This window comes from Rutidosis leptorrhynchoides, chromosome 7, assembly GCF_046630445.1.
Source record: "Rutidosis leptorrhynchoides isolate AG116_Rl617_1_P2 chromosome 7, CSIRO_AGI_Rlap_v1, whole genome shotgun sequence".
NCBI classification, from domain to species: domain Eukaryota; kingdom Viridiplantae; phylum Streptophyta; class Magnoliopsida; order Asterales; family Asteraceae; genus Rutidosis; species Rutidosis leptorrhynchoides.
This window is the reverse complement of record NC_092339.1, coordinates 251,555,144-251,571,230: the sequence shown is the minus strand read 5'-3', so window position 1 is coordinate 251,571,230 and position 16,087 is coordinate 251,555,144. Positions and strand designations below refer to the sequence as shown.

The following is a 16,087-nucleotide window of genomic DNA, read 5'->3' as shown; positions in this document are numbered from 1 at the left end:
TATATTTAACATGATAAAATGATAATTAAATATATCATTAAGTGTGTTAACAATGAACTACATATGTAAAAATAAGACTACTAACTTAAGGATTTCGAAACGAGACATATACGTAACGATTATCGTTGTAATGACATTTTAATGTATATATACATCATATTAAGATATATTCATACATTATGTTATCATGATAATATAATAATTTAACATCTCATTTGATATAATAAACAATGGATTAACAACATTAAATGAGATCGTTAACTTAAAGGTTTCAAAACAACACTTACATGTAACGACTAACGATGACTTAACGACTCCGTTAAAATGTATATAAGTGTAGTGTTTTAAGATGTATTAATACACTTTTAAAAGCCCTAAGGACATATATCAAAGTACTTCTACTTAACAAAAATGCTTACAATTACGTCCTCATTCGTTTTCATCAACAATTCTACTCCTTTGCACCCGTATTCGTACTCGTACAATACACAGCTTCTAGATGTATTTACTATTAGTATATACACTTCAATGATCAGATATTAGCAGCCTTAATGAGTCACATAAACATATGAGAACCATCAGTTGGTAACTAGCATGAAATATCTAACTAGAAAACAAGTTACATGTTTTATATCATGAATTATTAAACTAAAATACAAACTAGAATTTCCTTTATTTCCCATCCATTATCCACGACCAAAAACACCTACAAACACTTTCATTCTTCAATTTTCTTCATCTAATTGATCTCTCTCAAGTTCTATCTTCAAGTTCTAAGTGTTCTTCATAAATTCTATAAGTTCTAGTTTCATAAAATCAAGAACATTTTCAAGTTTACTAGTTTACTTCCAAGCTTTCTAATCCATTCCAAGTAATCATCCAAGATCAAGAAACCTTTGTTATTTACAGTAGGTTATCATCCTAAATCAAGGTAATATTCATATTCAAGCTTTGATTCAATTCTTATAACTATAAACTATCTTGATTCGAGTAAAAATCTAACTTGAACTTGTTTTCGTGTCATGATTCTACTTCAAGAACTTTCAAGCCATCCAAGATTCTTTGAAGCTAGATCATTTCTTATCACTTCCAGTAGGTTTACCTACTATAATTGAGGTAGTAATGATGTTCATAACATCATTCGATTCATATATATATATATATATATATATATATATATATATATATATATAACTATCTTATTCGAAGATTTAAACTTGTAATCACTAGAACATATTTGAGTTAATTCTAAACTTGTTCGCAAACAAAGTTAATCCTTCTAACTTGACTTTTAAAATCAACTAAACACATGTTCTATATCTATATGATATGCTATCTTAATGATTTAAAACCTGGAAACACGAAGAACCCCGTAAAACCGGACATACGCCGTCGTAGTAACACCACGAGCTGTTTTGAGTTTGATAATTAAAAACTATGATAAACTTTGATTTAAAAGTTGTTCTTCTGGGAAAATGATTTTTCTTATGAACATGAAACTATATCAAAAAATCATGGTTAAACTCAAATTGGAAGTATGTTTTTCAAAATGGCCATCAAGATATCGTTCTTACGACGGAAATGACTACCTCTTTAGTAAATGACTTGTAACCTGTATTTCTGACTACAAACTTATACTTTTTCAATTTATTTTCATAAATTACAGTTCATCATGAAACCATAGCAACTTGAATCACTCAAAACGGATTTAAAACGAAGAAGTTATGGGCAAAACAAAATTGAAAAATTTTACTTGTTGTAGCTACGAAAATTTTATAACAAATCTACACTAATCATATCCTAGCTAATTTATATTGTATCATACATGTATTCTAACATATATTATGTAATCTTGGGATACCATAGACACATATACAATGTTTTGACATATCATATCGACTCATCTATATATATTATTTGGAACTACCATAGACACTCTATATACTGTAATGATCGAGTTCGCTATACAGGGTTGAGGTTGATTCCAAAAATATATATACTTTGAGTTGTGATCTAGCCTAAGACGTGTATACACTGGGTCGTGGATTGATTCAAGATAATATATATTAATTTATTTATGTACATCTAACTGTGGACAACTAGTTGTAGGTTACTAACGAGGACTGCTTATATATATATATATATATATATATATATATATATATATATATATATATATATACAAACTTAAATCATTAAAATGTAACAAATGTGGTGAATATACTTTTATCATACTTTGATATATATGTACATATTTGATATAGGTTCGTGAATCGACCAGTGGCCAAGTCTTACTTCCGACAAAGTAAAAATCTGTGAAAGTGAGTTATAGTCCCACTTTTTAAATCTAATATTTTTGGGATGAGAATACATGAAGTTTTATAAATGTTTTAAAAAATAGACACATGTATGTGAAACTACATTCTATGGTTGAATTATTAAACCGAATATGACCCTTTTTAGTCTGGTAATCTAAGAATTAGGGAACAGACGCCCTAATTGACACGAATCCTAAAGATAGATCTATTGGGCTCAACAAACCCCATCCAAAGTACCAGATGCTTTAGTACTTCGAATTTATCATGTCCGAAGGGAGTCCCGAAATGATAGGGGATATTCTATATGCATCTTGTTAAGGTCGGTTATCAGGTGTTCACCATATGAATGATTTTTATCTCTATGCAGTTTGCGAAATGCCTGATATGAGATGTGTATTTATGAGAAATGAAATCTTGTGGTCTATTATTACAAATTGATAAATATATAGGTTAAACCTATAACTCACCAACATTTTTTGTTGACATTTTAAGCATGTTTATTCTCAGGTGATTGTTAAGAGCTTCCGCTATTGCATACTAAATTAAGGACAAGATTTGGAGTCCATACTTGTATAATATTGTTTAAAAACTGCATTCGAAGGCATATATTGATGTGTAATATTATTGTAAATCATTATGTAATGGTCGTGTGAAAACGCTATATTTTAGATTATCATTAGTTGATAATCATCGTAATATTTTAAAAAGTTATGGTTTGTTTTAAAATCGAATGCAGCCTTTAAAAAATGTCTCATATAGAGGTCAAAACCTCGAAACGAAATCAATTAATATGGAACATTTATAATCAATATGAACTGGACATTTTAGTTGGTATCCGATCGTTAGTCTTAGAGAACCAGAAAATTTACATTAGCGTGTCTTATCGAGTTCGTTAGGATGCATTAGTGAGTCTGGACTTCGACCGTGTTTTCTTTAAAAATGATTGCTTAACACTTTTTGTTGGAAATTATATATTATTAACATGTAAATATTATGTGATATATTAATCTATTAACGTGTTTGATATTGTGTGATAGATGTCTACTTCTAGTACAAATCCCATCGACTCACCTAATAATAATGAAGAGTCGAATATATATTGGGAAGATTCACAAATTCCTGAAGAGGAACCGGAAGAAGAGGAACCGGAAGAAGAGGAAGAAGAAGAGGTTCCGGAGGGGGGAATATTAGGAACCACTAAAAAATAGATAAATAAAAGAAAACCCTCAACCAATGGACCAAAATTAATAATGGTCAATGTTGTTTCCGCCGAGGAAGCAAAATATTGGAAAGATTACCAATTTTCCGATGAATCGGATCCCGATGAGGATTCCGATGATGTTATAGAAATTACCCCGACACAATTTGAAAAGGAAAAAGAAAATAATAAGGGAAAAGGCATAAAAATAGAAAAACTCAAGTCCAACCCCGATGACCTCTATGTTAACATGAAATGTCTCGATGGAAAATACCGTCAACACCCGTATTTCTTAAGTTTTAGCTATAACCCGGGAACATCTAAGCCACCGGGTCCTTCTAGACCATTTGTGAAAAGAACGGCTCATATTAGGGGAGCATCATGTATCCCTAGGAAATTAGCGAAACAAACCAAGTCCGAAGAAGAAGAAACAAGTGAGTCGGAATAAAGAGTTGTAATTTTGCGGTGTAATATATGTAATATAAGTGTGCTTGTACTTTCATGTTGTATGTAAAAATTTCTTGTATTATTTGATAATTATCTTTTACAAATCTAATCCTCGTCTGTTTTACAATATAAAAACACAATGGACGTTAAGGATAGACAACCAAAAATTTTAGAAGACCTACCCGGGGACATGATTGATGAAATCTTGTCTAAAGTCGGTCAGAATTCGTCAGCACAATTATTTACGACAAAATTAGTTTGTAGAACATTTGAAGAACGTTCCAGACATGCCTTAGTTTATAAAAATCTTTCATTTGAAAGATGGGGTATATCACATTGGGAACACCGTAAGTTACGCCGTGTTTTCTTTAAAGCGTTAAATGCGGGGAACCAAATGCAATTTTATGCTACGGTTTAAGAACCTATTTTGACTCAACATATCCCAACATAGGACTTCGTGAGTTAGAAAGAGCTTCTAACATGAAACATAAAGAAGCATGTTATGCTTACGGGTTAGTGATGTTCAAAGAACATCGGATTACAACTGTTAAATAAAATATTCCCACAAGTGACGGACTCAGTAGTTGGAGTGAGAAACAGGGTTTTTAGATTGTCACGGGGCTGTTGGGCATTATGAAACCCTCGTCCCTTTGACGACGGTACAACATGCTGTCTTGTCAACGGCCACAACGGTTATGTTCCACAAGACGAAGGATGGGAAGTAGTCTTAGTAAAACTAGAATGCATGACTTGTTTCTGGACTTATGAAATACGTGTCTTTATTGCCTTTGCTGAACGACTTCCGTATTAACTAGGATTGTTGTCACAACTGTTTTGTATCAAAGTTATTGTGTGGTATATTTCATGCTATATGTATAATAGCGGTATTGTAAGTTTGTAAAATATTGTAAAAAAGTTTGAACACGAAATATTATTATAATCAGTTTTTCATATAGAATTGTGGGTAGTTGAATTGTATATTAGCTACTAAGTATGAACTTAACGGGTAGGTACTACCCGAATTAAAAATATAAAACGCTAATATGAAGAAAAAGCTTTTATAAATGAGTTCATATTATGCTACGAAATACTATTGACTACTCTTAATATTCTATATGATTAACTTAATCCTTTTGGCTATTTTTGAAGGAAATGGCACCGACGACTCGTCAGAATTTGAACATGAGCGAGGAAGACTTCTGTGCTTTCCTTGCAGTAAACATAGCCGCAGTACAGGCTGCGATGCAAAATAACAATAACTCCGAATCCAGCAATGGAACCAACACCACAAGAACTCGCGTAGGATGCTCCTACAAAGAATTCATTGCCTGTAAACCTTTTGAATTCGATGGAACCGAGGGTCCAATCGGATTGAAACGGTGGACCGAAAAGGTTGAATCGGTGTTTGCCATAAGTAAGTGTACCGAAGAATACAAAGTAAAGTACGTTACACAAACATTCACAGGTACTGCGTTAACATGGTGGAATACCTATCTAGAGCAAGTGGGACAAGATGCTGCGTACGCACTACCGTGGTCAGCATTCAAACATCTGATGACTGAGCAGTATCATCCCAGAAATGAGGTCAATAATCTCAAAGTAGAGCTTAAAGGATTACGAACACAAGGATTCGATATTACCACATACGAACGACGATTCACGGAGTTGTGCTTATTGTGCCCAAGATCGTTCGAAGATGAAGAGGAGAAAATCGACGCATTTGTAAAAGGGTTACTAGAAAGGATCCAATAAGATATAAGTTCACACGAGCCCACCTCCATACAAAAGGCAAGTCGAATGGCTTACAAACTCATAAACCAGATTGAGGAAAGAATTAAAGAACAGGCGGCCGAAGAAGCCAACACGAAATAAGTCAAGAGAAAGTGGGAAGAAACTAGTGACAAGGGTCATAATTTTAACAATCAACACAGCAATCACAACTTCAATCGCACCAAATTTCGCAACAACAACCGCAACAACAACCATCTCAACAATAATAACCATTACAACCACCGTCCCAACAATAATAACAATCGCAACAACAACCATTTCAATAACAACAAACAACAGAAACAACCATGCTTCAAGTATGCAGAGTACCATCCAAATGTGTTCTGCACAACATTTTGCACCAAGTGTAAGAGAAGTGGTCATGGCACGGTAAAATGTGAGGTTTACGGACCAAAGAACAACATAAATAAAGAAACAAATAATGTCGGAACAAATAATGCCGATGTAGTTTGTTATAAATGTGAAAAACCTGGCCACATTATTAGAAATTGCCCAAACCAAGGGAATACTAATGGGCAAGGCCGCAGAAAAGTTTTCAATATTAATGCGGCTGAAGTGCAGGAAGACCCGGAGCTTGTTACGGGTACGTTTCTTATTGACAATACATCTGCTTATGCTTTATTTGATTCGGGTGCGGATAGAAGCTATATGAGTAGAGATTTCTGTGCTAAATTAAGTTATCCACTGACGCCTTTGGATAATAAATTTTTACTCGAATTAGCAAACGGTAAAGTAATTACAGCAGATAATATATGTCGGAATCGAGAAATTAAACTGGTTAGCGAAACATTTAAGATTAATTTGATACCACTAAAGTTAGGAAGTTTTGATGTGATAATTGGCATGGACTGGTTGAAAAAGGAGAGAGCAGAGATCGTATGTTACAAAAATGAAATTCGCATTGTACGGGGAAAAGGAAAACCCTTAATGGTGTACGGAGAGAAGAGCAACGCGAAGCTAAATATTATTAGTAATTTGAAGGCACAAAAGCTAATAAGAAAAGGTTGCTATGCTGTTTTAGCACATGTCGAGAAAGTACAAATCGAAGAAAAGAACATCAATGATGTTTCCGTCGCAAAAGAATTTCTCGATGTATTTCCGAAAGAATTACTGGGACTACCTCCACACCGATCAGTTGAATTTCAAATAGATCTTGTACCGGGAGCTGCACCAATAGCTCGTGCTCCATACAGACTCGCACCCAGCGAAATGAAGGAACTCTAAAGCCAATTAAAAGAACTTTTAGAGCGTGGTTTCATTCGACCAAGCACATCACCATGGGGAGCTCCTGTTTTGTTTGTCAAAAAGAAGGATGGTACATTCAGGTTATGTATCGACTACCGAGAGTTGAACAAACTTACCATCAAGAACCGTTATCCACTACCGAGAATCGATGACTTATTTGATCAACTACAAGGCTCGTCGATTTATTCGAAGATCGATATACGTTCTGGATATCATCAAATGCGGGTGAAGGAGGATGATATTCCGAAAACTGCTTTTATGACGCATTACAATCATTACGAGTTTATGGTTATGCCATTTGGTTTGACTAACGCACCAGTTGTGTTCATGGACTTTATGAACCGAGTGTGTAGACCATATCTTGACCAGTTTGTCATTATTTTCATCGATGACATACTTATTTACTCAAAGAATGTTCAAGAGCACGAAGAACATTTGAGAAAAGTGCTAGAATTATTGAGGAAGGAACAACTGTATGCAAAGTTTTCAAAGTGTTCATTTTGGTTGAAAGAAGTTCAATTCATAGGACATGTAGTGAACAAAGAAGACATTCAGGTTGATCCGGCAAAGATTGAAACCGTACTAAACTGGGAAACCCCAAAAACTCCGAAGCACATACACCAATTTTTAGGACTGACTAGTTACTACATAAGGTTCATCCAAGATTTTTCAAAAATAGCAAAACCCTTTACTATATTAACGCATAAAGGTAAGAAATTTGAATGGAAGGATGAACAGGAGGAAGCATTTCAATTGTTGAAGAAAAAGCTAACTACGGCACCTATATTGTCATTGCCTGAAGGGAATGATGATTTTGTGATATATTGTGAAGCCTCAAAGCAAGGTCTCGGTTGTGTATTAATGCAACGAACGAAGGTAATTGTTTATGCGTCCAGACAATTAATGATTCACGAGCAAAATTATACAACTCACGATTTGGAATTGGGCGCTGTTGTTTGTACATTAAAGACTTAGAGGCACTACTTATATGGGCTCAAAAGTATCATATATACCGACCACAAAAGTCTCCAACACATATTTAATCAAAAATAATTGAACATGAGGCAGCGTAGGTGGATTGAGTTATTGAATAATTACGATTTCGAGATTCGTTACCACCCGGGGAAGGCGAATGTGGTAGCCGACACTTTGCGTAGAAAGGACAGAGAACCTATACGGGTAAAAGCTATGAATATAATTATTCGTACTAACCTTACTACTCAAATAAAATAGGCGCAACAGGAAGTTGTAAAAGAAGGGGATTTGAAGAATGAAATACCCAAAGGATCGTAGAAACACCTTAATATTCGAGAAGACGGAACCCGGTATAGAGCTGAAAGAATTTGGGTACCAAAGTATGGAGATGTGAGAGAAATGGTACTTGGGGAAGCACATAAAACCAGATACTCAATACATCCTAGAGAGGGAAAGATGTACAAGGACCTCAAGAAATATTTTTGGTGGCCGGGTATGAAAGCCGATATTGGGAGATATGTAGGAGAATGTTTGATGTGTTCTAAGGTCAAAGCTGAACATCAGAAACCATCAGGTCTACTTCAACAACCTGAAATCCTGGAATGGAAATGGTAAAACATTACCATGGATTTCATTACTAAATTGCTAAGGACTGCAAGTGGTAATGATACTATTTGGGTAATAGTCGATCGTCTCACCAAATCAGTACATTTTCTGCCAATGAGAGAAGATGACAAAATGGAGAAATTGGTGTGATTATACTTGAACGAATTTGTCTCCAGACATGGAATACCAATCTCTATTATCCTTGATAGGGATGGCAGATTTGTTTCCAGGTTTTGGCAGACATTACATCAAGCATTGAGGACTCGCCTAGACATGAGTACTTCCTATCATCCACTAACCGATGGGCAAAGTGAGAGGACTATACCAACTCTTGAAGACATGCTACGAGCATGTGTTATTGATTTTGGAAACAGCTGGGATCGACATCTACCGTTAGCAGAATTTTCCCACAATAACAGTTATCACTCAAGTATTGAGATGGCACCGTTTGAGACAATTTATGGTAGAAAGTGCAGGTCTCCGATTTGTTGGTGTGAAGTTGGAGATAGACAAATTACGGGTCCGGAGATAATTCAAGAAACTACCGAGAAGATCATTCAAATTCAACAACGGTTAAAAACTGCCCAAAGTCGACTAAAGAGCTACGCGGACATTAAAAGAAAAGATATAGAATTTGAAATTGGAGAGATGGTCATACTTAAGGTTTCACCTTGGAAAGGTGTTGTTCGATTTAGTAAATGGGGGAAACTAAATCCAAGATACATCAGGCCTTTCAAGATTATAGATCGTGTCGGACCAGTAGCTTACGGACTTGAGTTACCTCAACAACTCGCGGCTGTACATAACACTTTTCACGTCTCGAATTTGAAGAAATGTTTTGCTAAAGAAGATCTCACTATTCCGCTAGACGAAGTCCAAATCAATGAAAAACTTCAATTCATCGAAGAACCCGTCGAAATAATGGATCGTGAGGTTAAAAGGCTTAAGCAAAACAAGATTCCAATTGTTAAGGTTCGATGGAATGCTCGTAGAGGACCTGAGTTCACCTTTGAGCATGAAGACCAGATGAAGAAGAAATACCCGCAACTATTTCTAGAAGACGCGTCAACACCTTCAACCGCTTAAAATTTCGGGACGCAATTTATTTAACGGGTAGGTACTGTAGTGACCCGAACTTTTCCATGATTATATATTAAATGAAAACTATATTTTCATGATTAAATGTTTCCAACATGTTAAGCAATCAAACTTGTTAAGAATTGATTATTTGAAATGAGTTTCATGTAGACAATTGACCACCCAAGTTGACCGGTGACACGAACGTTAAAACTTGTAAAAACTATATATATATATATATATATATATATATATATATATATATATATATATATATATATATATATATATATATATATATATATATATATATATATATATATAGTTAACATGATATTATGATAAGTAAGTATCTCACTAGGTATATTAACAATGAGTTATATAAATAAAAATGAGATTACTAAGTTAAGAAACACGAAACGGTATATACAACGATTATCGTTATAACAATGTCTTACTAAATATATATGTATCATATTAAGATATTGTTACACTATATTTAACATGATAAAATGATAATTAAATATATCAATAAGTGTGTTAACAATATACTACATATGTAAAAACAGGACTACTAACTTAAGGATTTCGAAACGAGACATATACGTAACGATTATCGTTGTAACGACATTTTAATGTATATATATCATATTAAATTATATTCATACATTATGTTATCATGATAATATAATAATTTAACATCTCATTAGATATAATAAACAATGGATTAACAACATTAAATGAGATCGTTAACTTAAAGGTTTCAAAAAAACACTTACATGTAACGACTAACGATGACTTAACGACTCCGTTAAAATGTATATACATGTAGTGTTTTAAGATGTATTAGTACACTTTTGAAAGCCTTAAGGACATATATCAAAGTACTTCTACTTCACAAAAATGCTTACAATTACGTCCTCATTCATTTTCATCAACAATTCTACTCGTATGTACCCGTATTCGTACTCGTACAATACACAGCTTCTAGATGTATAAACTATTGGTATATACACTTCAATGATCAGCTCTTAGCAGGCTTAATGAGTCACCTAAACATTTGGGAACCATCATTTGGTAACTAGCATGAAATATCTAACTAGAAAACAAGTTACATGTTTTATATCATGAATTATTAAACTAAAATACAAACCAGAATTTTCTTTATATCCCATCCATTATCCACGACCAAAAACACCTACAAACACTTTCATTCTTCAATTTTCTTCATCTAATTGATATCTCTCAAGTTCTATCTTCAAGTTCTAAGTGTTCTTCATAAATTCTATAAGTTCTAGTTTCATAAAATCAAGAACATTTTCAAGTTTACTAGTTTACTTCCAAGCTTTCTAATCCATTCCAAGTAATCATCCAAGATCAAGAAACCTTTGTTATTTACAGTAGGTTATCATCCTAAATTAAGATAATATTCATATTCAAGCTTTGATTCAATTCTTATAACTATAAACTATCTTGATTCGAGTAAAAATCTTACTTGAACTTGTTTTCGTGTCATGATTCTACTTCAAGAACTTTCAAGCCATCCAAGATCCTTTGAAGCCAGATCATTTCTTGTTACTTCCAGTAGATTTACCTACTATAATTGAGGTAGTAATGATGTTCATAACATTATTTCATTCACATATATATAACTATCTTATTCGAAGATTTAAACCTGTAATTACTAGATCATAGTTTAGTCAATTCTAAACTTGTTCGCAAACAAAGTTAATCCTTCTAACTTGACTTTTAAAATCAACTAAACACATGTTCTATATCTATATGATATGCTAATGATAATGCTAAAAACGAACATATATTTCATAGCATTATCCCTCAAGAAAGACAAGCTTTTAGTTGTAATTGTTCTATTTACAATTGATATTCGTTTAAATAATAAAAGGTGAAGACAAAAGACAGATTCAGGGAATTGAAGACGCAAATGACCAAAAAGCAAAAAAGTACAAAGTACAATCAAAGTGGTTCAAATTATTGATGAGAAACGTCTCAAAATTACGAGAGTACAAGACGCGAAACGCAAAATACAAGATATTAAATTGTACGCAAGGACGTTCGAAAATCCGGAACCGGGACCAGAGTCAACTCTTAACGCGCGACGCAATGGAGCTAAAATTACAAGTCAACCATGCACATAAATATAATATAATATATAAATAATTCTTAAAATTATATATATATATATATATATATATTTATATATATATATATATATATATATATATATTATATATATTTATTTAAAACCGTCGGCAAGAAGCAAACAACAACATGTGAGCTGTCCCAGCTGGCCATGCGATCGCATGGCTAGGAAGAAGAAATTTCATGCGGTCGCATGACCCCAATATGCTGGCCACATCCATAAATTTCACAGTTTTTGGCCGAATAAAACACATCTTTTTCTCTTCTCTATCTCTCAACGTAATATATATATATATATATATATATATATATATATATATATATATATATATATATATATATATATATATATATATATATATATATATATATATATATATATATATATATATATATATATATATATATTATAATTTTAATTTTAATTTTAATTTTAATAATAATAAGGGTATGTTAGCGAATGTTGTAAGGGTGTAAGTCGAAATTCTGTCCGTGTAACGCTACGCTATTATTAATCATTGTAAGTTATGTTCAACCTTTTTAAATTAATGTCTCGTAGCTAAGTTATTATTATGCTTATTTAAGACGAAGTAATCATGATGTTGGGCTAAATATTAAAGACGGGGTAATCGGGCTTTGTACCATAATTGGGGTTTGAACAAAAGAACGCTGTGGAAATTAGACTATGGGCTATTAATGGGCTTTATATTTGTTTAATTAAATGATAGTTTGTTAATTTAATATAAAGATTTACAATTGGACGTACCTATAAATAACCATATACACTCGATCGGACACGATGGATATGATATTTATAAGTACTAATAATCGTTCATTTAACCGGATACGGGAATGGATTAATAGTCAATGGACTTATTAAAACATGGGTGAATTATATACAAGGAAAATTGGTGTAATTATAGTTTAAGTCCCTAATTAGTTGGAATATTTGACTTCGGATATAAGGATAATTTGGCGAGGACACTCGCACTTTATATTTATGACTGATGGACTGTTATGGACAAAAACCAGACAGACATATTGAATAATCCAGGACAAAGGACAATGAACCCATGGTAATAAACTAAAATCAATACGTCAAAAATCATGATTACGGAAGTTTAAATAAGCATAATTCCGTTATTTCATATTTAATTGCACTTTTAATTATCGTACTTTTTAATTATCGCAATTTTATTATCAATTTATTTATCGCATCTTTAATTTATCGCACTTTAATTTATTGTCATTTACTTTACGCTTTAAATTAAGTTTTATTTTTAATATTTTACATTAGGTTTTAACTGCGACTTAAGTTTTAAAATCGCCAAACCGGTCATTAAACGGTAAAAACCCCATTTTATAACAATAATACTACATCTATATTTATATACAAATATAGTTTTAAAAATATAGCGTTAAACTTGGCAAGTTCCCTGTGGATGAACCGGACTTACTAAAAACTAACTACTGTACGATTAGGTACACTGCCTATAAGTGTTGTAGCAAGGTTTAGGTATATCCACTCTATAAATAAATAAATAACTTGTGTAAAATTGTATCGTATTTAATAGTTTTTCATAATAAATATATAACTATTTCGTATACACCTCTACGAACATCATAAGTATTTTTGGCGCCGATGCCAGAGAATTGCTTAAACGCCGGAAGCGAAACGCTATATATATATATATATATATATATAAAGATTTTTATTAAGTTTTAATTTCTTTTTGTAAAAATAAGTTTTAAATAAAAAAAATATATATATATTTTTAAGAATTGTTCAGAATATATAAATTATAAAATATTTCTATTTCTATTTTTAGTTTGTAAAAATATAAGTTTTTATTTAATTTATATAAATTTAAAAACAGAAAAAAAATAATAAATAAAATTGGGCCAAGGTACTGTAGAAGCCCAACTTCTGAATTGGATCTGAGTACCATGCGACCGCATGGATTTACAACATTCAGCTCATGCGATCGCTTCCGGCGTTTAATTATTATAATTATAAACCCTAATTAGGTTTAGTATATTTTAATATTTAGTTTAGTTTTATTTAATTTTTAATATTTAGTTTTAATTAGTTTTACTAAATTATAAAATTAATACTTTTATAAATAAATAATATAAAAATAATAATTTTATAAAAATTGTACTTTTTACAACTTTAAGTTTATTTTTATATTTTGTATCTTTTTATTTGTTTTAGCGTAATATTTATATTTTTCGTTCGTAATTAGTTTTAAGTTATAGTTTTTGTCGTAGTTATTTTTATTTCTAGATTCTTAGGCTTTGCCGTAAAATCCCTTAAGTGCTTTTTCTTTAGACTAAGATTTAGGTGCTTTAGAATTTTGCGACGCCGTTTTAAGATTTTAGTACTTTTTAAATTATTGCCGTTTTGGATATAGTATTTCTTTTAAGCTTTAATATTTTTAGACGCAACTTTTAATTCTTAGTTTTTAGACTTTTAAGTTTCGACGCGCTACGTTCTTTTTATTATTTTTCGACCTTTTATTTTTCGACGTTTTCCGACGCGCTATTTTTCTTTCTTATTTCTCGACATTCTAGTTTTTAGGACATAGAATTTTCTATTTCTTCTCTAAAATTTCAAAACGAAAAATTATTTTAAGTGGTTAAATTGATAGACATCCAAAATTTTCTGGTTCGTAGTAATAGTTGGATTTAAAGGGTCCTGGCTACCTGCTACATCTATTGGCTATTCGAAACGTGGGCAAAATCAGAAAAATCTATTAATTTGATAACTTATATAATTTTTATCTTTTATAACTAATAGGATATTCAGTGAATGCACCGAGCAAAACGTTCAACACCTTTCGTACGTTCACCACCTGTAACTCGATCAAGACATCTAGCCAATATTGTCGCCGTTGATTTTTCTTTAGAATCATCATCTAGTCGACCAAGTACTCCAATTCAAATTTCCGATAATCCATTTTTTGAACCCGACCTCACAATTGAGAATCTGGAGGATATTCAGGTATAATTCAGAGATCCTGAACCATTAATCTTTCCTCCGGAACCACAATCATTCAAACAAAGATTGTAGAGGAACAAACCATTAAATCAGAATCCTCTAGTGATTCAGATTCAACAAATTCAATCATGAAGAATCTGGAACCTCTAAGTATGGAAGACCGAATGAGAGCTAAACGCACTGGCCAAGGTCATGCAATTACTCAACCAGACATTAATGCGCCAGATTATGAAATCAAAGGACAAATCCTACACATGGTAACTAATCAATGTCAATTTAGTGGTGCGCCGAAGGAAGATCCAAATGAACATCTTCGTACCTTTAATAGGATCTGTACTCTATTTAAAATCCGAGAAGTGGAGGATGAACAGATCTATCTCATGTTATTTCCCTGGACTTTAAAGGGAGAAGCCATAGATTGGTTAGAATCGTTACCAGAAGGGGCGATTGATACATGGGACGTCTTAGTTGAAAAATTTCTTAAACAATTCTTTCCGGCATCTAAAGCCGTAAGACTTCAAGGAGAAATTGTTACATTCACACAGAAGCCAAATGAAACTCTATATGAAGCATGGACAAGATTTGGAAAGTTATTAAGAGGATGTCCGCAACATGGTTTAGACACTTATCAAATAGTACAAATATTCTACCAAGGATGCGACATCACTACACGAAAAGACATCGATATAGCAGCTGGTGGTTCCATTATGAAGAAAACCGCAACTGAAGCTTACAAAATTATTGATAACACTGCTTCCCACTCACATGAGTGGCACCAAGAAAAAGATATCGTTATATCATCTAAAGCAGCTAGAGTCGATTCTAGCCAGAACTTCGATTCCATTTCCGCAAAGATAGATGCTGTCGAGAGACGAATGGAAAAGATGACTAAAGATATCCACTCAATACGAATTAGTTGTGAGCAGTGTGGAGGACCACATTTGACAAAAGATTGTCTCAGTATTGAACAAACAATGGAACAAAGAGAGAATGTTTCATACATGAACCAAAGGCCTGGAAATAATTATCAGAATAATTATCAACCACCAAGACCAATCTACAATCAAAATCAGAATTATAACCGAAATGTTCCATACAACAACCAACAAGGTCCTAGCAATCAACAAGTATCCAATAATACTTACAATCAGCAAAGACCTATTTTTCAAAACAAACTACCACAAACCGATGATAAAAAGCCAAATTTAGAAGATATGATGTCGAAGCTAGTTGAATCTCAAACACAGTTTTTCACATCTCAGAAACAAA

General features: G+C 32.6%; 1 non-coding gene across 1 annotated transcript; it reads right to left on the bottom strand.

Annotated features, from left to right (window-relative positions):
• Positions 1–15,330: 15,330 nt before the first annotated feature.
• Positions 15,331–15,437, bottom strand: LOC139860963 (small nucleolar RNA R71). Its single transcript, XR_011763587.1, has one exon. It is a non-coding gene; the product is annotated as a small nucleolar RNA R71 (small nucleolar RNA).
• Between the last annotated feature and the right edge of the window lie 650 nt (positions 15,438–16,087).